Raw genomic sequence first — 24,099 nt, 5'->3', positions numbered from 1 at the left:
CAGTAAGCCCGCATTGGGCTTACTGCCCCTTAGTAAAAGGAGCCCTTAGATTGTGAGTCCATTAGGGGCAGTGCAAAGTACCTGTAATAGAAATTGTAAACCGCATGGTTGCTTCAGGGATCAACTGCAGTATATCAAGTGCTATAAATTAATCAATTAAATAAATAAATAAATACTATTATTTCCATGTCTGTCTACAGTTACGCCAGCCATTGAGCTAGAATAAGTGCTTATGCTTAAAGTTTGGAGCATAACTTATGCTAGTTTTCCATAACGGCAACTGCACACACAACTGTTATTAGAGAATTCATGCTTCCTAAATTTGGTGCTTAAATTTTGGTGACGTTTTGAGAATTATCCCCATAGGGCTAGATTCTATGTATGGCACCAAAAAATCAACACTGAAAAAAAGCACTATTCTATAAGCTGCACTTAAAAGTTAGGTGAGGGTTATAGAATAGCACTTACGCCCAGGAATCGCACCTACATTTAGGTGTGGCTATTTGCTAAATGAAATGTGGTGAAATTGTACACAGCTACATTAGGCACATGTTCCTTTTATCCCATAACAAAGCAAGTTAATTTAAAGAATGCCCCCGTTCTGCCCATGGCCCTCCCATTTCTGTGCCTCTTTTTTGAAACATGCATAAATTTTGGACACGTAAAGTTCAACTAAATTTAATTAGTGCCAATAATTGCTTGTTAACAAAGCCAACTTTTGTTACTAATTAGCTTGCTATTTAATTGAATTGCTCATGCAAATTGGTCACGTGCCCAAATTTACACGTGCAATTTCTGGCAACTTTTACAGAATTAGGGGGTTAACATGCAAATTAGCTTGCATTAACCACCACTATATAAGCACACCAACTGTCAGCATGGTGGTCTGGCGGTCAGCACACACCAATTCACACATTAAGGGCCAGATTCTATATAAGGCATCTAAAAATCTGCACAGTAAACATTTCCACCTAAGAGTATTCTATAAACAGTGCCTAGATTTAGGCGCGGGATATAGAATACGCGTAGTTGATATCCCAGCACCTAAAACTATGCGCCTCTATTTACACCAATGAAAATATGGCGTAAATCCAGGGATTTTATTTTGAGGGGCTGCTTGGGGGTACTGAGTGCTGGCACCTTTTTCATTGTCTGCTAAAATTGACCCATGGACCCCAAGTTTCAATGAAAGAGCTCAGGCTCTACACACCAATTCTGCCTTGTCATAGATTCTGTGACTGGTTGCTATTGGCTATTGTGGGGTGGGTCCCTCAGTGATCACCCCACCCCTGAAGGGCGGCCTAGCATTTGAGTGCCGGCACCTTTTTTTGCTAGAAAAAATGCACTGTGTAAATCCCTGCGCGTAGATTTACATGCAAAGGGCCATATTCTATAACTAAGCATGTAAATTTTGGAACACCCATGAAAAGCCCATTTCTGTGCACATAGTCACGCCCCTTTTGAACTGCATGCATTAGAATTTAGGCACAATTCATTACTGAATACGCTTAGCGAGTTGTGCGCGTAAATTCTAATTATCACCAATTATTGCTTATTGCTTGTTATCAACGCTGATTAGATTGTTAAACCAATCAAGTTATGCACACTATTATAAAATACACCTGGATTTTGTCTCGAATCTCTGGGCACAGGAAAACACTGGGCATGGATCCACTGCTAACTCCAGACTCCGTTCCTTTTATCTTACTGCACCGTATGCCTGGAATAAACTTCCTGAGCCGGTCCGTCAAGCTCCATCTCTGGCCGTCTTCAAAGCTAGGCTAAAAGCCCACCTTTTTGATGCTGCTTTTAACTCCTAACCCTTACTCACTTGTTCAGTACCCTTATTTTATCATTCCCCCCCCCCTTAGTAATTCCCTTATCTCTTATTTGTCCTGTTTGTCTGTCCTAATTAGATTGTAAGCTCTGTCGAGCTCTGTCTCTTCATGTTCAAGTGTACTGCGCTGCGTACATCTAGTAGCGCTATAGAAATGATAAGTAGTAGTAGTAGCATATTGCAGTTGCTGTGGAAAACATAGCACTTGTTAATTGCCAATTGTGCTGTAAGCACAGGATCACTTAACACTTTCTCAATAGGAGGAGGTAACTGTTCCTGCTAATTGTGAGTAGTGTTAATGAATATTTCAGAGCAGTAATTACTACTACTACTACTACTACTTATCACTTCTATAGCGCTACAAGACATACGCAGCGCTGTACACCAAACAAGAAAAAGACAGTCCCTGCTCAAAGAGCTTACAATCTAAATAGGACAGACAAAACAGACAGAACAATTAAGAGGTAAGGGAATTAAAGAGGTGGGAATAAAAGGGTACAGGGCAAGTGAGTAGTGGTTAGGAGTCAAAAGCACCCCACCAACAGTTAGCATGTAGCCTTTGCTCTTAAGGCACATTATTTTTTGTTGTCAGAGCATGTTAATTGAAGAAACTTAGGGGTCCTTTTACTAAAGTGCACTAAAAAATGGCTTGCACTGGTGTAGGAGCATGTATTGGGCACACGCAGGTCCATTTTTCAGCGCGTCTGCAAAAAAAGGCCTTTTTTATGGCCAAAAATGGACGTGTGGCAAAATAAAAATTGGCGTGCGTCCATTTTGGGCCTGAGATCTTACCACCGACCATTAACTTAGCGGTAAGGTCTCACACGTTAACTGGGCGATAATCATCAGCACATGTACACTGCCAATTACCACCCAGTTAGCACCATGCGGTTGAAAATAAAAATATATTTTCTGACGCTTGTATCGGATGTGCGTAAAAAATGGAATTACCACCCGGGGCACACGGTAGCCAGGCGGTAGTTCTAAAATGATGCACGTTGGATGAGCATTGGCACCTACGCACCTTAGTAAAAGAGCCCCTTAATCAGTGCTTTTTGTGAGGGGTACTGAGTACCAGTACCTTTTCCATTGCATGCTAAAATTGACCCTTGGACTTCAAGTTTTAATGAAAGAGCTTATGCTCTACACACCAATTCTACTTTGTCATAGATTCTGTGACTGGTTGCAGGGGGCCTGGCTATTGTGGGATGAGTCCCTCTCAGTGATCAACCCACCCCTGAACAGTGGCCTTGCATTTGAGTACCGGCACCTTTTTTGCAAGAAAAAACGCACTGCCCTTAATGTACTTTAGTAAAAGGACCCTCAAATTTATAATAGATTTTCCTCATTTTGTGCCTATGAGTAAAGGTTTCAAATAAATTCCATTTATAATTGTTAGTTGTACTGTCCAATTGAAATAATTTTTTTTTTAAGTCGAGTTTGGAAAGTAGAATAATATGTTTGGGAGTGAATTACAGTTTTCTCTTTTTTTTTTTTTTTTGAGAATTGAGAAACTCCCAGCAGTAAAACAATCTCCAGCATTTTCTTCCTTCAACACCAAAGAAGCATTAAAAGAAGCAGTAAATAAAGAGAAGATATCTGACACTTTTTGCAGCTTGAGAACCAGACTTCACAGCTGCAACATTTCTGCTCTTTCACAATTCTGATTTTAGTGGTACAGATCTCAGAGGTGGAAGGATCATTCAAACCCTTTTTTTTATTGGCATTTTAGGCCCTGTTTTGGGTCATTACCTCACTTTCTAACAATGAAATTATTAAATAGCATGAAGGACCTAAAATGATTTAATATGACATTAAAGAGGATATAAACCATGAAAGGTCAAAGTTTCAAAAGAGAAACTCAAGCCATATCAGTAATATTCAAATTTAATTTATAGCCAGAATATTTTTTTTCATCACAACCTCCATCTATTCGTATTCCCAGTACATGGATATCTTTGTTCCTGGCTGGAAAGTTTGGCAGGTTATTTGGAAAGCTCATTAATTCTTCTTTCACCTTTTCACTTTCACTTAGTAATGCGAAAACCTCCAAGGAACATTGCGATCTCTCCCATCCCAAACTTAACGTAACTGGGACCCATGAGAACCCGCTGGAGACATCAAAACAGCAGCAGGAAAACGAAACATTGCATCTTTAAATTCCAAAGCTCCGCTCTTTTTCACTTGTTTGACATTGGCAGTGTTTCAAAGTGCAATCACTGAAAACCACCATGTAAGGGTCTAAAAGAACAAATGTGCTTCTATTTCATCAGTCTCTTCTCTTGTCGGTGGCATTCTTTTTTTTTCAATAGCTCTTCCAAAATCTCAATTAAATCCCAAGACGGTTTATTTAAAAAGCTTATTTTCATAAGCGCCTGATCAGAACATTGGAAATCTTTTCAATGTAAAAGTTAATTCCCATGAATAACCTAACATGAAAAATGGATCTTACAACCACAATGTTGAAAGAAAAAAAATGTGTAATTGTATCCAGAGGTTATAGTGACCTACATGCTAAATGATTGAGAATTCATTTGCAAAAATCAGATTAATCGCAGAATAAAATAACAACTTTAAAGATAGACTCTGTACTATAATATTGTTGGTGTCCTGTAAAGAAAAGACAAATATCTTTGTATTAAATCATGTATATTTGTTGTGTCATGCAGCATCCCTCAACAAAATCTGAATACATACCTCTGTCAACAAAATACTGTCTTTGACAGCAGCAGTTGTATTGCTGACAGAGGATCTCAGGTTTAATGTTACAAGCACAGTATGATGAACAGTACTGGTCCCATTCTGAAGATTTGCAGTGTGTTACGAATGGCCAAGAGACATGTCCTACTGTAAATCCAGCATTGCAGAAACAGCTGCCATTTGTTCACTTTACTAAGCCGCGTAAGCATCCATGCGTGCCCAACGTGCACCAAAACGGAGTTACCGCCCAGCTACTTCATGGCTCTTGTGGTAATTTCATTTTTGGCGTGCGTCCAATGCACGTGTTCGAAAATCATTTTTATTTTTGGACGCATGTATCGGACGCACACCAAGTGGCATTTGACACTCATAGGTCATTACTTCCTGGTTACCACATGAGACTGTACCATTAGGTCAATGGCTGGCGTTAAGGTGTCAGATCCAAAATGGACGCACACCAATTTTGATTTTGCCGCACGTTTATTTTCGGCAAAAATTTAAAAAAGGCATTTTTTGCAGGTGCGCTGAAAAATGGATCTGTGCGTGCCCAAAACCCATGCCTACACTACCACAGGCCATTTTTCAGCGCACCTTAGTAAAAGGACCCCTTATCTTCTCCATCCAGGCGTGTCTCTCCTTTCTTGCTCATAGGTCAGATGTAAATGTAGAAAAAGCTAACAGGAAAAAACAAAGACATTTATAAATGTTCTTTTTCAAGATAAAACCACGGGAATCTATAACACCTAAAATATAAATTGTGAAGAGGATCATCAGTCTATTAGCTGTAACAATGGTACAGTTATTAAACCACTGCATCAGTCTCAAATCAGAAATTCACATGATCCTCAAGATCCCAAATATATTTAAACATGCTTAACCCTAATGCTTTATGGACAAATTCTATATATGGCACTGAAAAATTGGCACTGAAAAAATTGTTAAGCACTATTTATTGAATAGCACCTAGTGCCAGGATCTGTGCCTAAACTTTACACCAGCTGAAATCTGGTATAAATCCCTGCACCTAAATTAGGCATCGATCAGGTGTCTTCTGTAAACAGTGCACACAAATTTTTGGAATGCTCATAACCTTTTCTACAGTGTACTAGCAGTGTGTAGTTGACATATTTTCTACTGTACCTTGAAGGTCTTTTTCAAGACCAGGACGTTACTCCCAAGCGACTCTATCTTGTACACTTTGTCCACTAACCCCTTGAGACATAATAGTGAGATTCCTGAGGAAGGCACTTTCAGTGCTGAAACAGAGTACCTTGTAAAGTCTTCACTTAATAAATTATATTTCAAATCTTGAATGTCTTCGATCTGTTTCTTGATGAGCCTGGTTCTGTTCCCGCTCCTCTTCTGCTCCATGCCCATAACCTGCCAGGTTATGCCTAATTTAGGTGCAGGGATTTATGGGGTCCTTTTACTAAGCTGCTCTGAAAAATGGCCTGCGCTGGTGTGGAAGCGTGTATTGGACGCATGCAGGTCCATTTTTCAGCACACCTGCAAAAAGGCCTGTTTTTTTTTGTCCAAAAATGGATGTGCGGCAAAATAAAAATTGGCGCGCATCCATTTTGGGCCTGAGACCATACCACCACCCATTGACTTAGCAGTAGTCTCATGCATTAACCGGGCAGTAATCATCAGCATGCGTACACTGCTGATTACTATAATCGGCTATAATCTATTTTAGGAAGGATAGAGATGGTCGTAAAGGTGGAGGAGTAGCTCTGTATGTGAGAAATGATATCTCAGCGACTGAAATGACAGGGGCCTGGGGAAAGGAAGAAGCAATATGGATCACCTTAAAAAGAGATGATAGAACCTTTGTCCACATGGGTGTTGTCTACAGACCTCCAACACAATCGGAGGAACTAGATAAAGATCTGATTACAAATATCCAAAAGTTGGGAAAGAAAAGAGAGGTGCTGTTGCTGGGAGATTTCAATCTGCCGGATTTAGATTGGAAAGTTCCATCTGCAGAATCGGAGAGAAGGTGAGAGATCATGGATGCTTTTCAAAGTGCTATGCTCAGACAAATGGTGACAGAACCCACGAGGGAAGGAGCAACGCTGGATCTGGTGTTCACAAATGGGGATAGTGTGTCAAATGTCCGAGTGGGTACCCACCTAGGCAGCAGTGACCATCAAATAGTTTGGTTTAATATAACAGCTGAAGTGGAGGGCAGCCTTTTTCAGGGTAAGCACGCCTTGTCCTCTATCCAGCTCATTTTCGAAAGAGATCCCCGGCCATCTTCCGACACAAATCGGGAGATGGCCGGCGATCTCCTGAACCCGGCCAAATCGGTATAATCGAAAGCCGATTTTGGCCAGCGCCAACTGCTTTCCGTCGCGGAGCTGGCAAAACTTCAAGGGGGCGTGTCGGTAGGGTACTGAAGGCAGGACGGGGTGGGACGGGAGTGGGACAGGGGCGTGCTCACGAGATGGCCGGCTTCGCCCGATATTGGAAAAAAAAAGCCAGGCTTGATGAGCATTTCGCCGGCTTTACTTGGTCCCTTTTTTTTCACGACCAAGCTTCACAAAGGAGCCCCAACTGACCAAATGACCACCGGAGGGAATCGGGGATCACCTCTTCTTACTCCCCCACTTCCCCAGTGGTCACCAACCCCCTCCCACTCAAAAAAAAAACAAAAAACTTTTTTGCCAGCCTCTATGCCAGCCTGAAATGTCATACCCAGCTCCCTGACAGCAATATGCAAGTCCCTGGAGCAGTTTTTAGTGGGTGCTGTGCACTTCAGGCACGTGGACCCAGGCCCATCCCCCCCCCCACCTGTTGCATTTGTGGTGGTAAATGGGAGCCCTCCAACCCCCCCCCCGCAAAATCCCACTGTACCCACATGTAGGTGCCCCCCTTCACCCCTTAGGGCTATGGTAGTGTTGTAAAGTTGTGGGTAGTGGGTTTTGGGGGGGATTTGGGGGGCTTAGCACACAAAGTAAGGGAGCAATGTACCTGGGAGCTATTGTTTTTTTTTTTTTTTTAGAAGTATCCTCTAGGGTGTCCGGTTGGTGTCCTGGCATGTGAGGGGGGCTAGTGCACTACAAATGCTGGCTCCTCCCACGACCAAATGCCTTGCATTTCGCCGGGTTTGAGATGGCTGGGCCCGGTTTCCATTATAGCTGAAAAACAAAGCCGTCCATCTACTCTACACCCAGCGATTGATTTAGCCGGCTCCAACCGTATTTCGAAAATACGGTTGGCTCCGCCCCCTTGCGGCGCCGGCCCCGAAGATGGCCAGCCAGCTATTTGGCCGGCGCCGTTCGATTATGCCCCTCCACGTCTCCTGTCTATCTGAATCTCCATTCTTTACCCTTTCACTTGCGTGGGCTTTTTTTGTTTCGTTTTGTTCTGCAGCCACTGTATCCTTTTCCCCACTAGTCAGTCTTTAGTTTCCCCTTACCGGCTTTGTTTTGCACTTGGTTTTGTTTTATTTTGTCTTTGCCAGCACTGCCTACAGTCCTATTTAATTGCACATAGAGACCCCCTTTTATAGTTCCTTATACATCTCGTTTATTTATCCGAACACAGCGATGCAAACTGTTCTGACCTAGCTTAAGGGTGCAGTCTAGTTGTTTCCATCCCACTCTTCACTGCTATTTCATTTTTTAGACCAGAACGTTTATTGTCAAGTGACTCTATTCGGTAAGCTTTGTGAAGTAGCTCCCTGAGACAAAGTAATAAGGTTAGTTTCATCTATTTTTCCATGTTTTGTAAAATGCACTATCCACTACTGTTCATTTTTAATGCTATGTTGTAAATGCCATGAGTACTTTATAATCATAATTTAAACACAGTACTCTGCAGTACCACAGTTACTCACACATCCTCAACTATTGATTGTGTTTTTAATATCTTATGCATATATTAGCCACGTGTCTCATCAATTTGTATTTTATTATTTTAATGACGACTCATATATGTTGTTTGCTATGACGTATAAGTTACATTTTAAACGTCATTTAACATATTAGCCAATGTATTCCATATTGCGGATAATGTGCAGTTACTCATACCCATTGAACCTGACTTACCTACAGCCTTGAATAAACTGATCACTTGTCTAACATCAATTCAAGAATGGGCTAAACACAACAAACTTTGCCTGAACAAAGGTGGGGACCGTAGTGTGCAAGATGGGGCTGGAAACAAAGGTAGGGGCTGTAGTGTGCAGGAGGGGGGCTGGAAACAAAGTTGGGGGCTGCTGTGTACAGGAGGAACAGGGGAGGTGGGGGCTGGGTGGCAGTAGGGGGAAAATAGTGAGGTAATTAAATTTGCTGACGACACAAAGTTATTCAAAATAGTTAAATCGCGGGAGGATTGTGAAACATTACAAGAGGACCTTACGAGACTGGGAGACTGGGCGTCTAAATGGCAGATGACATTTAATGTGAGCAAATGCAAAGTGATGCATGTGGGAAAAAGGAACCCAAATTATAGCTACATCATGCAAGGTTCCACGTTAGGAGTCACAGACCAAAAAAGGGATCTAGGTGTCGTCGTTGATGATACGTTGAAACCTTCTGCTCAGTGTGCTGCGGCAGCTAAGAAAGCAAATAGAATGTTAGGTATTATTAGGAAAGGAATGGAAAACAAAAATGAGGACATTATAATGCCTTTGTATCACTCCACGGTGCAACTGCATCTCGAATATTGTGTTCAATTCTGGTCGCCGCATCTCAAAAACGATATAGTGGAATTAGAAAAGGTGCAGAGAAGGGCGACAAAAATGATAAAAGGGATGGGACGAGTTCCCTATAAGGAAAGGCTAAAGCGGCTGGGGCTCTTCAGCTTGGAGAAAAGACAGCTGAGGGGAGATATGGTAGTGGTCTATAAAATAATGAATGGAGTGGAACGGGTAGACATGAAGCGTCTGTTTACGGTTTCCAAAAACACTAGGACTAGGGGGCATGCGATGAAGCTACAAAGTAGTAAATTTAAAACGAATTGGAGAAAATTGTTCTTCACTCATCGTGTAATTCAACTCTGGAATTCTTTGCCAGAAAATGTGGTAAAGGCGGTTAGCTTAGCAGAGTTTAAAAAAGGTTTGGACAGCTTCCTAAAGGAAAAAGCATAGACCATTATTAAATTGGACTTGGGGAAAATATTTCTGGGATAAGCAGCATAAAATGTTTTGTACTTTTTTGGAATTTTGCCAGGTATCTATGACCTGGATTGGCCACTGTTGGAAACAGGAAGCTGGGCTTGATGGACCTTTGGTCTGTCCTAGTATGGCAGTACTTATGTATTTATGGTGGCTGGGGTGGGGGAGTCAGTGATCTTTACTGCCCAGGGACTCAGATCACCGTCTGTCTGCCCCTGGCTCCTTCCCTTCCATGATCCAGCATCTCTTTTTCTTAGTATCCTCCCAAATTTCTAAAGGTTGGCTGCAGAGGCAGGACTTCACAGCTGTTGCTTGCAGCCTGCCTGAAAGCCTTTCCTCTGGCATGTTATACCCCCACCCCAATGACATGACTTCCTGTTTCCACATAGGCAGGACACGTCAGAGGAAAGGCTCCAGGGCAGGCTGCAGGCAGTAGCTGTGAAATCCTGCCATTTTATGGTAGACACATGTGGGTTAGAAAAAGAAAAGGAGGGGAATTGAGGAGAGGTAGAATGGGGGAACTTGTCAGGCCTTAGTTTTAGAAACAGGTGGCTCCTACCATTAGGTGGCCTTGATCTTTTTGCTAGGCTCGCCCAATGGTAGCTACACCTTTGAGAGTGGTTTTCAGGATATCTGTAATGAACATATAAGATCTATTTTCATGCTTATTCATCATGGCTATCCAGAAAAACCAGATTGATTAGGTGTGCCTCCAGGACAGAAATGGGAAATAACTTATGTAACATTATAGCTCTCAACCCAATCCGCTGGACACATCCAGCCAGTCTGATTTTTAGAACATTCACAATGAATATGCATAACTTAGACTTGCATACAATGAAGTTAGTACACACAAATCTTTCTTATGCATAGTCATTGTAGATGTCCTGCAAACCAGACTAGCTAGATGTGTCCTTAGCATTGGGTTGAGAATCAGGGGTATAATGAACTCTGCACACACGTGTCATGAACGTTTTACTATCAATTGCCATTCTCTAGTCATTTAATTGAAGAAAGCTGTAAAAGACATGAGTCGCCTTTCACAACACATTTGGTAGACATCATGTTCTGTTGTCTGTTTCAGATGTCTCAAGTCCAGCACACATCCTTGCATAAAGATTCCTTTTTTGCCATTAGAGAAGCTGCAGCCTACAGAGGTTCAGCAGGCGGCAGGTGCAAATCATACCTCATCAATAAGCTATTTTGCAGCGGGTTTCCAAAGGAAGTTGGGTGTAATCCATGTATGACACTTTGCAAAAACAGAATTTGAAAGGCTGCACAGATGAATAGCAGTGTTTGAACAGGACTTGCTTTAAAGAAAAACATAGGAATCAATTTTCATGTTGGGGAAACTAGTCCAAGCAGGAAAGGGCAGGTCAAATAGTCACAGCGAGTCCCAAATGAGATAGCGATGACATATGCGTGAATTTACCCAGTATACCTGAATGTAACTCATCTTGAGCTACTACTGAAAAAGGTGTGAGCAAAATCCAAATAAATTAATTAATTAATTTACACATATATATACCACATGTACACCACATATATACACATAGATAGACACAGAGCACCTACACAAACAGCACACACCCTTCTGCTGGCTTCTGCTTGCTCCTCAGCATGGTTCTTAGGATCCACCAATACCATTACATTTTGCTCTTTTCAGGGAGGTATCCCACTATAAAAAGTAGAATACATAATTAAAATCTGAACTGCTAAGCATTTATAACAGCATTATTCTTAGTAAAAATAATTTGTTCTATGCATCTGCACAGCATCCCAGTGAAAAGAAACAGACAGACATTTCAAGGAGCCCTGGAAGCCAAGAAGCATTCTTTACTCTCTATTTTAAGTAGCAGTCGGCATTAGCTAAACATGTTTGCAGTTCAAGGAATATGGCCGTTCTCATCTGTGTTTAGCATGACTGTTCTATGCTGCACACTTGTAAAGCAGTTTCATTTCAATTACTACTACTGCTAATACTACTTATCATTTCTATAGCGCTACTAGACGTACACAGCGCTGTACACTTGAACATGAAGAGACAGTCCCTGCTCGAAAGAGCTTACAATCTAATCAAGACAAATAAGGGATAAGGGAATTGCTTAAGGCGGAAATGATAAAACAGACATGGGTACTGGACAAGTAATAAGGGGTTAGGAGTTAAAAGCAGCATCAAAAAGTTGGGCTTTTAGCCTAGATTTGAAGACGACCAGAGCTGCAGCTTGGCGTACTGGCTTAGGAAGTCTATTCTAGGCATGTGGTGCAGCAAGATAAAAGGAAAAGAGTTGAGTTGGCAGTGAAAGTAGAAAATTAACAGTTTTATAAACTGGCGCCCAGAGGTATGTGCCACTTACACATGTCAAAGATGCCATTAATTGACAATTAGACACATCTGTGCACTAGATGTTATTATTATAAAGGTACTGCCTAAATGCCATAGCACCTAACTGCAAGGGGGTGTACACCAGGGGCGTAGCCAAACTTCGGCTGGAGGGGGGTCCAGAGCCCGAGGTGAGGGGGCACATTTTAGCTCCACCCCCGGCGCCGCCAACCCCCCCTGCCATTTTTACCCCCTCCCCCCATTTTTGACCTCTCCACCGCCACCACCACCTTTGACCACCCCCCCCCCCAGCGTCCCCAACCCCTGTCAGCCAAAGTCCTCTTCTCTGGCGTGGCCGCGTTGCTGATCTGCAAGGGCAGGCTTCTGTTTCTGTGAGTCTGACGTCCTGCATCCCATCCCTTTTATCTTTTTCGTCACACTTCTCTGTACCTTTTCTAATTCCACAGTATCTTTTCTAAGATGTGGTGACCAGAACTGCACACAGTATTCGAGATGCAGTTGCACTATGGAGAGACATAAAGGCATTATAACATTCTCAGTTTTGTTTTCCATTCCTTTCGTAATAATTCCTAACATTCAATTTGCTTTCTTAGCTGCCGCTGCACACTGAGCAGATGGGTTCAACGTATCACGCTAAACTAGTATTCTATAAAGGGTGAGCACTCTGCTCAGAACACCCTTTGTAGAATACTAAGGTGCTCTGAAAAATGGCCTGCGCTGGTGTAGACGCGTGTATTAGACACGCGCAGGTCCATTTTTCAGCGTGCCTGCAAAAAAGGCCTTTTTTTCTTGGCCGAAAATGGACAAGCGGCAAAATAAAAACTGGCACACGTCCATTTTCAACCTGAGATCTTACCACCACCCATTGACCTAGCAGTAAGATCTCATGCGTTAACCAGGCGATAATGGTCTATGCGCATACAATGCCGATTGCCGCTCAGCACCACCCACTGGAAAATTTCCAGCACGCTTAGTGGATGTGCGTAAAAAATGAAATTACCACCCGAGCCATGCAGTAGCCGGGCGATAGTTCAAAACTGACATGTGTAGGATGCGTATATGCGCCTACATGGCTTAGTAAAAGGGCCCCTTAGCACACATTTCTGCCTAACCTTGGGCGCCAGCATTTATGCCTGTCAAAACCCGATGTAGGTAGTGGTGCCTAATTTACAACAGTTGGGTGTGCAAATCCAAGTATTCTGTAACGTGCCTAAGAAAGCAAATAAAATGTTAGGTATTATTAGGAAAGGAATGGAAAACAAAAATGAGGATGTTATAATGCCTTTGTATCGCTCCACGGTGCAACCACACCTTGAATATTGTGTGCAGTTCTGGTCACCGCATCTCAAAAAAGATACAATGGAACTAGAAAAGGTACAGAGAAGGGCAATGAAAATGATAAAGGGGATGGGACAACTTCCCTATGAGGAAAGGTTAAAGCGGCTAGGGCTCTTCAGCTTAGAGAAGAGATAGCTGAGGGGAGATATGATAGAAGTATATCAAATAATGAGTGGAATGGAACGTGTTAACGTGAATCCTTTGTTTACTCTTTCCCAAAACACTAGGACTAGGTGGCATGCGATGCAGCTACAAAGTAGTAAATTTAAAACGAATCAGAGAAAATATTTCTTCACTCAACGTGTAATTAAACTCTGGAATTTATTGCCAGAGAATGTGGCAAGAGCAGTTAGCTTAGTGGGGTTTAAAAAAGGTTTGGATAGCTACCTAAAAGAAAAGTTCATAAGCCATTATTAAAATGAACCTGGGGAAAATCCACTGCTTATTTCTAGGTTAAGCATCATAAAATGTATTGTACTATTTTGGGATCTTGCCAGGTACTTGTGACCTGTATTGGCCACTGTTGGAAACAGGATGCTGGGCTTGATGGACCTTCGGTCTTTCCCAGTATGGCAATACTTATGTACTTATATAAGGATGTTTATTGGCAATAGATTGACTCAAACAATACATAAAAGTGACTGGATGCTGTCCTGCATTTCAGTACAGCATGCTCCTGCCTCAGGAGTCCAGACACTTCTGTAATGCTAAACAGTATATAATAAGAACCACATAGGAGGTGCATTTAAGGGGGCAGGTAAGACACTGCCACCATCTTTTGAACAGAAAGAAAGATATCAGAAGGTTTAAAGCATGCAGCAAACACAGTTGTATTTTTTTGTGATTGGTCTCATAGTTGCTTAAAGGAGCAAACAACACTGAAAGCTAAGTATTTAATTTCCATGAGGATTTTTTTTTCATAAAAACGCAAAATGAATAGTAATGGTGTAAGTTTTTGCACTGTTTAACGTATTTTGAAAGTTGAAATTCAATTCACTAAAAAGCTAAAAAGCTGATATGTTTGAAGATTTGGAAATTTTACCATATGTATAAGAAGCCTGATGAAGATAAAAATGGTGGTGAGTGTAAACAGATAGCTCACCTGAAATCTACCACTTCAGAGGGTGTTTCTGTCAATATATTTTTATGTAACTATGATATTTTCATGAAGCAGGGTTTAAAAAAGGTCTGGATGGCTTCCTAAAGGAAAAGTCCATAGACCATTATTAAATGGACTTAGGGAAAATCCACTATTTCTGGGATAACCAGTATATAAAATGTTTTGTACTTTTTTGGGATCTTTCCAGGTATTTGTGACCTGGATTGGCCACTGTTGGAAACAGGATGCTGGGCTTGATAGACCTTTGGTCTGTCCCAGTGTGGCAACACTTATGTACTTACGTTCTTATGATGTTTCTATTTATCTACATAGCTGCACAAGACAACAATGACTAGTGCTATGTTTAACTAGGAAGAGCTGCTTGCAAATATATTCTTGAGATTATTAATTAATATATTTGCTGTGTGTTCTGGAAATAAAATGATATTTCTGTTTGTTCCTGTCATTTCAGGTTAGAAAACTGATATGGTCCCAAGAAGCAACAGGGCAGCCGGTCCACAAAATCCAACGTGGAAATCAACAAAGCAGATCAATAGTGGATACAAACTTCAAACCAATACAATGCCTGACATAGGCCGTGCTTCGTCCTTTTACCACATCTTCATAACTTCCCCCCTAAATATTTATGTACATAAATGTTTATCATAGCCATTTTAGAAACATAAAAATGTATTTTTCTTGAAGCTGTCACAGAGTCCAGTATCCCTTGCAAGTTTGGCTTTTTTTTTTGGGGGGGGGGGAGGATATCAAGCACTGGAGGATTAAGCAGACAACCTCCCCAAATCTCTGTAGTGGAGCACTGCTCAATATGAACACTTTTCTGAAACCTAGATATCCTAAGTAGCAAGTATAAATCTTGATGTTGATCTATTGGATGACACAATTCCTCTGTTAATGTTCTATGCAAAATGGGCCTTAATATGTAGGGTTTAAGTCAAATGTGGAACTACCCTTAAACTATATAATAATATCCAAGATTTAAAGATGGATTATTTTGCTTTTAAACTTCTTCTTGTGCAAGAGAAACTCAAGAAGAATTATGATGTCCCAAGTGAGTCTGGTATAGGTACGTAAGTATTTCACTCAAAAAGATGGATGAATGGCTGTTGCCAAACTAATGGCTCCAAGCCCAGAGACCAGAACAAGGTCTGATCCAGAATGCCACCATAGATAACACCAACAGATGAGATGAACTGAAACCAGACAGACTGGCTTAACATAACCGCTCAGAAAATATCTAACCTAGTAGCTGAGAGAAAAGCAAGCAGAGCAATCTACTAGAAACCAGACAAGGACCCAAAATGTCATCTTTTACATGATTTATTTACCACCTTTTTGAAGGAATTCACTCAAGGCAGTGTACAGTAAGAATAAATCAAACATGAGCAATAGACAATTACAGCAGTAAAATATTCAAATAACAATACAAAGTATGGCATATTATACTACTTAGACAAACTCTAAAATTAGACAGGGATTTTCAGACTTAATCAACACATAATTCAAATACTAGGAAGTTTGAAAAAATTAGTTTGTGTGTGTCTCCCCGTTGTACTGGAAAGATTTCAATCAGGAAATCCTTAGTCAAGATTTACACAACCGGAACCTCAAAGCTCCAGATAGGGAAAATACATACAGTATTACAAAACCACTATCAAATTTAGGAGTAAGTTTTTATCATTGGTTCCATAAAGGAGAAAAAGAGAAAAAAAAATCATCCGCAAAAACTCATACTTACACGAGAAAATCGTGTAAAAGAGTTTTTTAAATCATCCGATTTTCTCGTGTAAGTATGAGTTTTTGTGGATGATTCTTTTTTCTCTTTTTCTCCTTTATAGAACTTTGATAAAGAAGGAAAAGATCAAGATCATGAAAGGGGTCAACTTATGATCACTGAGAGCTCGTGACTGGCCATTGTGGATGTCAGAGCTGGAAATTAGAGAGATAAAAAGTTGTAAAAGCCTGAATTATAAATAACATATGCATCATGTTTCTCTTACATATGCACACAGCTCTGGAATACTCTACCAAAATGCCTGAAATCTATGAATAATCATCTAGAATTCTGAAAAAAACCCCTAAAAACTCACCTGTTCAAGAAGGCATACCCCACAGAACTGACATAGAGGGGCATAATCGAACGTCGCCGGCGATCTATTTTGGCGGTGGCGCAACAGCTGGCTGGAACCGTATTATCAAAAAAGATGGCCGGCCATCTTTTTTTCGATAATACGGTTTAGCCTGGCCAAATGCCAGAGTTCGTCGGGTTTGAGATGGCCGGTTTTGTTTTTCAGCGATAATGGAAATAAATGCCGGCGATCTCAAACCCAGCGAAATCCAAGGCATTTGGTCGTGGGAGGAGCCAGCATTTGTATTGCACTGGTCCCCCTGACATGCCAGGACAGCAACCGGGCACCCTAGGGGGCACTTCTAAAAAATTTTTAAAAATACACAAATACCTCCCAGGTGCATAGCTCCCTTACCTTGGGTACTGAGCCCCCAAATCCCCCCCCAAAATCCACTCCCCACAACTCTACACCACTACCATAGTCCTTATGGGTGAAGGGGGCACCTACATATGGGTACAGTGGGTTTTGGGGGGGGTTTGGAGGGCTCAACACTTACCACCACAAGTGTAACAGGTAGAGGGGGGATGAGCCTGGGTCTGCCTGCCTGAAGTGCACTGCACCCATTAAAAACTGCTCCAGGGACCTGCATACTGCTGTCAGGGAGCTGAGTATGGCATTTGAGGCTGGCATACAGGCTGGCAAAAAAGGTTTGTATTTTTATTTTTTTAGTGTGGGAGGGGGTTGGTGACCACTGGGGGAGTATGGGGAGGTCATTCCCCATTTCCTCCGGTGGTCATCTGGTGAGTTCGGGCACTTTTTGAGGCTTGGTTGTGAAAATAAAAGGACCAAGTAAACCCGGCAAAATACTGATTAACGCCGCTTTTTTTTCCATTATCCGCGAAAGCCAGCCATCTTGTAGCCACACCCATGCCCGTCGACATGCCCCCTTGAAATTTCGCCGACTCAGCGACGGGAAAGCGGTGATGCTGTCAAAAAAGCAGCTTTCGATTATACGGATTTTGCCGCTTTTGAGAGATCGCCGGCCATCTCCCGATTTATGTCGGAAGATGCCCGGCGATCACTTTCAAAAATAAGCCTGATAATTACCGAATATTGAAATATGGCAATTTAATCAGGAACTGACAATAACTCAACCCCGACGCATGATCACCCTGACATTTTGTCTGAAACACCCCAACCTATTTAACAATACTTCTTTACTGTATTTGTCACTGTAATTGTACCCCTACACTGTATTTGTTTCACACGGAGTCTGTAACCACCTCTCCAGAACTATATAAGCCACTTTCAGCCTACTAATAAGTGGGAAAAGGTGGGATACAAAAATATTTCTAATTAGGGGACCAAATGTGATACTAGAGTGTCCATAAGAGTGGTCAGTAATGAAAATATAGGGTCCTGTTTACTAAGGCGCGCTAGCATTTTTAGCACGCGCTAACGCTAAGACAATGCTAAGACACCCATATATTTCTATGGGTATCTCTAGCATTAGCGTGCACTAAAAATGCTAGTGCACCTACAGCGCACTTGGTAAATAGAGCCCATAGACATTATGGTGCTTTTAATTCTTTTTCCTTGCCACTTCATTTTATGTCCTGTGCTTATCAGGAGAAAGACTTTGGGGTGATGGTGTCCGAGGATCTAAAAGTGGCAAAACAATGTGATAAGGCAGTGGCCATAGCCAGAAGGAGCTAGGCTGCATAGAGAGCCATAACCAGCGAAAAAAAGGAGGTAATAATGCCCCTGTACAAGGCCACACTTGGAGTACTGCGTTCAGTTTTGGAGGCTGTGTTCTACTAAGGATGTAAAAAGACTTGAAGCGGTTCAGAGAAGTTGACAAAAAATGTTATGGGGTTTGGGCCAAAAGGCATAAGAGAAGAGACTGGATGACTTGACTATACAGTTTACTAGTCATTTATGAAACCAATTTAAACTTCCAAATGTGACATTGACTCAGGGCTCTTTCTCCCTACAATATTCAGTATCTCATTCCCTCACTTCCATTTAGCGTTGAACTCAAAAACAGCTATTGGGGGGGGGGCAGTGGTGTAGGAAGGGGGGCTGTTAGATTGTAAACTCTTTGAGCAGGGACTGTCTTTCTTCTATGTTTGTGCAGCGCTGCGTACGCCTTGTAGCACTATAGAAATGCTAAATAGTAGTAGTAGTAGTAGTGGCTGTGGGGCGGTCCGCCCTGGGTGCAAGTCGCTGGGGGGGTGTTGGCTCCACTGGTTCCCTGCTTTCTCTGCCCCGGAACAGAGAGAGCAGGGAACCAGCGGAGCCGACGCAGCTCCCAGCGACGTGCACTCAGGGCGAAGTGGCCCTCCCACCCGTCCCCTTTCCTACGCGTGGTAAGAATGCGCTCTGGGGGGGTATGCGCCAAGGGGGGGTGCGCCGTGCTGCACCTGGGGGGGTGCACAGCGGTGACCCACCCCGGGTGTCAGCCGCCCTCGCTACGGCACTGGGGGGGGGGTATCAGTATTTGGCCAGTTAACTGCAGATATTCAGAACTTAACCGGCCAGGTTAACTGCATAAATAGTACCACACAAAAGTCACTCCTATCTTTATGAGGTAAACTATAGCCATTTAAGTGGTGAATATCACATGTACGGGCCCTTTTACTAAAGGGTGGTAGGGCAAAACAGAACTACCACAGGGCGGGGTCAGACACCCTGCATTAGTTCTGGCTTCAGCATGTCATTTCCCACGCTAGCAAATAGAAATTATTTTCTAGTGTGGTGGGCAGGGAGTAGGCATGTCCGGTGGTAATCGGCAGCGAATGTCAATCACCACGCGCTGCCCAATTACCACCAGATTAACACATGAGCCCTTACCACCAAGTAAATAGGTGGCAGTAAGGGCTGCATGCTAATTGTGAAATTAGCGCAGTACAAAAAAGGCTTTTTACAGCCATGCTAAAAAGTGACCTCAGTGGGCGGCAATCCCACGTGCCAACACTACCACAGACCAGCATTGAATTTCCAACTTCACCACCAGCAATGCTGAGCACCACTGGCTGAATATCAATCCCTATTGTGACGGGGTTTATAGAACACTGCCCCTCACCCTTAAGAAAAGTCCCTCTATAACTAACCTGTGCCACTTTAAGAACATTGATCCTGCCCCAGGAGGAAGTGAGCTGGGAGAGGTGGAGTCAATACCTGGGAAGTTTAAAAGACAGGGCTAGACTGAGGGTAAGGACGGAGGCCCAGAGAAGGAAGAACTGAAGCCCCAGCATATGCCTTTACTGAACGCTTCTAGCTGCTATAATTTGGCTGAGGTAAGCCAATCTTTTATTTGAACAATTGTGAGCCTTGTTTTGAGGTCTGGCTGGAGTCAGACCTGGAAATACAAAGAGAGAACCTACAAATTGTGTTTGGGGCGGACTGTCCCAGGCCATAGACTGTGTTTTGGGCCCTGTAGGCCACAGGCCCATGCAAACTCTTTTCCCCCTCTGAAAATAAGAGACTTTTCTTTTGTTCTAGGCCTGTGAGGGAACAGGCCCCAGCTTTAAGTTAATAAAAACACTTATTTTATGTTTACAATATTTTCCAACTGTGTTATTGACAGGATCACCCCATAACCCTCACCTGGGGTCTCACACCTATGTTATTTTTTTTTTTTTTGTTAAAGACTATATTAGTACCAAGATCACACTAATGAGGGTAAACTTCATGATGACCTCAATAAAATTTCTTGCATTACACATAAGTTTCAAATTAATGTGCACATACAAATTTTATTGTCACATGCTAAAACTTCTTTTTTACCATGCATGTTAAGGCCCATAAAGAAAGAAAAGTCTGATTCACATCCTGTTTTGTTATTTACTTGGGACTCCTTTTACAAAGCAGCATTACCAACTAGCGTGCTCCCAATGTGAAGAAGCCCGTGGGAATTGAATGGGCTTCTTCGCTAATCGGTAGCGCTGCTTCGTAAAAGGAGCCTTTGTTTTTTGCTCAGGAAAATAATACTCTTTAGGTCTTGTTCTTTTTTTTTTTAAATCTAAAATGGTGCTCACCCAGCAAAGATTAGTTTTCGCAACTCCAGGTTTCTCTATGTCACCCTTAGGCAGCAAATATGTAAACTACGTATCTGACATTTAACTTACTTTGGAAGTGTGCCTCCACTCGGTATTAATAGTAACCAATTATGGATATAATGCTGGTAGAGATAACTTAGCATAGAAAAACAATTTTTTGTAAAAAAAAAAAAAAAAAAAAAACCCTTTTAAGCAGATGTTTTTGATTTTATAAGAACAAAACAGAGTTCTATTGTTAACTTGGTAAGATGAATATATAAAACCAGAAGATCTGTAAAACATGTTTGATATAAACAGACTGTGAAACAGACAGTGAAACAGTGTATGTCAATACAGAACTCCAAGACATTCTTAGTAAGAGTGCAGAGAAACAAAGACAAAGACAACAGAAAGATTGTACAACCCATCTAGCCTGTCTATTCCTGATGCAGTATTGCAGAATCTACCCACCCTCACACTTTCCCCATCACATACTCCCATCTAAAAATATTGGGCCAGATTCTGTATATGGCACCTAAAAAATCAACATGGTAAAGATTTCCACCCAAGCGTATTCCAGGGGCGTAGCCAGACTACGGCGGGAGGGGGTCCAGAGCCCAAGATGGGGGGCACATTTTAGCCCCCCCCAGCGCCGACGACCCCCCCTGCCGCTACCAACAACAACAACAACTTTGACCCCCCCCCCCTGACGACCCTCTTGACCCCCCATCCCGCCGCCAACCCTCCCCCGCCGCTGCCTACCTTTGCTGGCGGGGGACCCCAACCCCCGCCAGCCAAGGTCCCCTTCTTTCGGCATAAGGCTTTGTTCTGTTTCTGTGAGTTTGATGTCCTGCACCATTAGGGACAGTGCAAAGTACCTATAATAGAAATTGTAAACCACAAAGTTCCCTCGGGGATCACTTGCTGTATATCAAGTGCCGAAAATTAAAAAAAAAAAAAAAAACTCTTGGACTGGTAGCTTTCAAGTTTTGGAGCTGTGAGAGAGGGATGCTGACAGAAGGAAATGCAATTGCAACCCAGAAGGGTTTGCAGCTCCAGAGAAGTGACCACTGCAAGCACAGGCTGCTTGTGGCCAGTGTCGCAGAATAATCTAGAGTGGGCTTAGGGGTTCAGAGCCATGGCACTTATTAGTGACGTGGGTGTTGGATCAGCTGCCCATATATTAGCACGCATGAGCAAGAGAGCAAGATCAGAGGACAGGAGCTGGCATAGAAGCGCCGCATACCAGAGGAAGCCCTGGCAAGATTTTTCTAACCCCAGGGACCTGCAGGAAAAATGGCTGTGGAGAGGCTAACCAACAGGCAGTGTTGGGCGGCTATGCCCAGGCACTGTTTTTCTCATGGACCCAGAAGTTAGTGCATGTACATGAATAGGTAGAGGATGCATGCATGAACTTTGGGTGCACTACAGGCCTGACAGCAAGCAAAGCTTTGCAGGAAAACATGCAAGGACAGAGAGAAAAAACAAAACCATGCTGGAGGACCCTGGCAAGGTAACGGGAAGTGAAGGGCAAGGGTGAGAGCTCATAGCAGCTAGGGCTTTGTTTCTGTGGGTGCTGACAAGTGCATGCAGCATGAGCTAGCACAAGATGAGCTCCTGCTGGCTTGTGGCTGCAGCAGGGACTTAGCATTCTAAATGTTTTGTTGTTATCAGCTGGGAAGGAAAACAGGCCTTGTTTCTCCTCTTCCGCTGTTTGTAGCACCTGCAGCATTCCTCTTCTGTCTGTCAGCATCATTGCACACATCCTGTAGGCTGGCGGTCATGATTTTTTGTGGTTTTGATCCAAATTTTCTAGCTCTGCCTTAGTCCAATTTACAGTTCTCACACTGTATTTAATATTTGGTGATCTTATTATGAGGCATTTCTGTGCCTTTGATGTCTAAAGACCCACATCTATGCTGATGATGTCACAATTTATATCCCCTTTTCAGGAGACATAGGAGACATCACGACTACAATTCAGAATTGCCTAAACATCATGGAGACATGGGCCTCACATTTAAATGAAAGCTGAACAGGGAAAATACCAAAGTCTTAGTGATAACAAGTCACTTCCGCCCGATATCCTGCAATTATTTTACTATTGACAGAACCAGGTTCCCCTTAGAACGCAACCTCAAAGTACAAAGTGTATTACTCGACCAAAACCTAACATTCGATGACCACATAGCCACAGTCTCCAAAAAAGCTTTCAGAATGCTCTGGAAATTACAAAGAATCAGGAACTTCTTCCCATTCTCAATACTACATGAATCACAGTCAGGCTTTCGCCCTCTACATAGCACAGAAACAGTACTCCTCACTCTCCTAGCCAAATTCAAACAGCAAATAGCAATAGGTAACATCCTCCTCCAATTTGACATGTCTAGTGCATTCGACATGGTAAACCATACTACTCGACAAGATCGGGATCGGAGGAAACATACTCAAATGGCTTGAAGGTTTCCTAACCACAAGAGCATATCAAGTAAACTCAAAAGCAAGCATATCACCACCATGGAAAGCAGACTGAGGAGTACCACAAGGATCACCACTATCGCTGATCCTCTTCAACCTAATGATTACCCCTTTAGCCAAGACCTTATCCAACCATGGCCTTAACCCTTTCATCTATGCTGACGATGTTACTAGATACATTCCGTACAGATCCACCCTGACAGCAGTGGCGTACCAAGGGGGAGGCGGTGGGGGCGGTCCGCCCCAGGTGTCGGCGGGTGGGGGGGTGCTCCGTCGTCTCCTGCTACCACCCTGCGTTATTTTTTTAATCCATTCAGCGAGCGACGCAGGCAGCGCCTCGTGTCTGCCCTGCTGTGTGCTGTCAAAAAAGAAAATCGCTTTGCCAGCGTCGGGCCTTCTCTCACTATGTCCCGCCCACTTTTGAGGTAACTTCCTATTTCCTCGAGGGCGGGACATAGCGAGAGAAGGCCCGACGCTGGCAAAGCGATTTTCTTTTTTGACAGCACACAGCAGGGCAGACACGAGGCGCTGCCTGCGTTGGTGCATGGATTTAAAAAAAAACGCAGGATGGTGGCAGGAGAAAAGGGCTCTGTCGCTCTCCACGGAGGGGAGGGGGGGCTCAGATGGGAGAAGGGAATTGGGGAGGGGTGAGGGGAGCTCAGAGGGGTTCGCAAAAGGGAGAAGGGAACTGGGGAGGGGTGGGGGGAGCTCAGAGGGGTTCGCAGAAGGGAGAAGGGAACTGGGGAGGGGTGGGGGAGCTCAGAGGGGTTCGCAGAAGGGAGAAGGGAACTGGGGAGGGGTGGGGGAGCTCAGAGGGGTTCGCAGAGGGGAGAAGGGAACTGGGGAGGGGTGGGGGAGCTCAGAGGGGTTCGCAGAAGGGAGAAGGGAATTGGGGAGGGGTGGGGGAACTCAGAGGGGTTCGCAGAAGGGAGAAGGGAACTGGGGAGGGGTGGGGGAGCTCAGAGGGGTTCGCAGAGGGGAGAAGGGAACTGGGGAGGGGTGGGGGAGCTCAGAGGGGTTCGCAGAAGGGAGAAGGAAACTGGGGAGGGGT

The sequence above is a fragment of the Microcaecilia unicolor genome, chromosome 3 (assembly GCF_901765095.1).
Source record: "Microcaecilia unicolor chromosome 3, aMicUni1.1, whole genome shotgun sequence".
Taxonomy (NCBI): domain Eukaryota; kingdom Metazoa; phylum Chordata; class Amphibia; order Gymnophiona; family Siphonopidae; genus Microcaecilia; species Microcaecilia unicolor.
The sequence above is the reverse complement of the archived record's forward strand: the minus strand, read 5'-3'. Positions refer to the sequence as shown.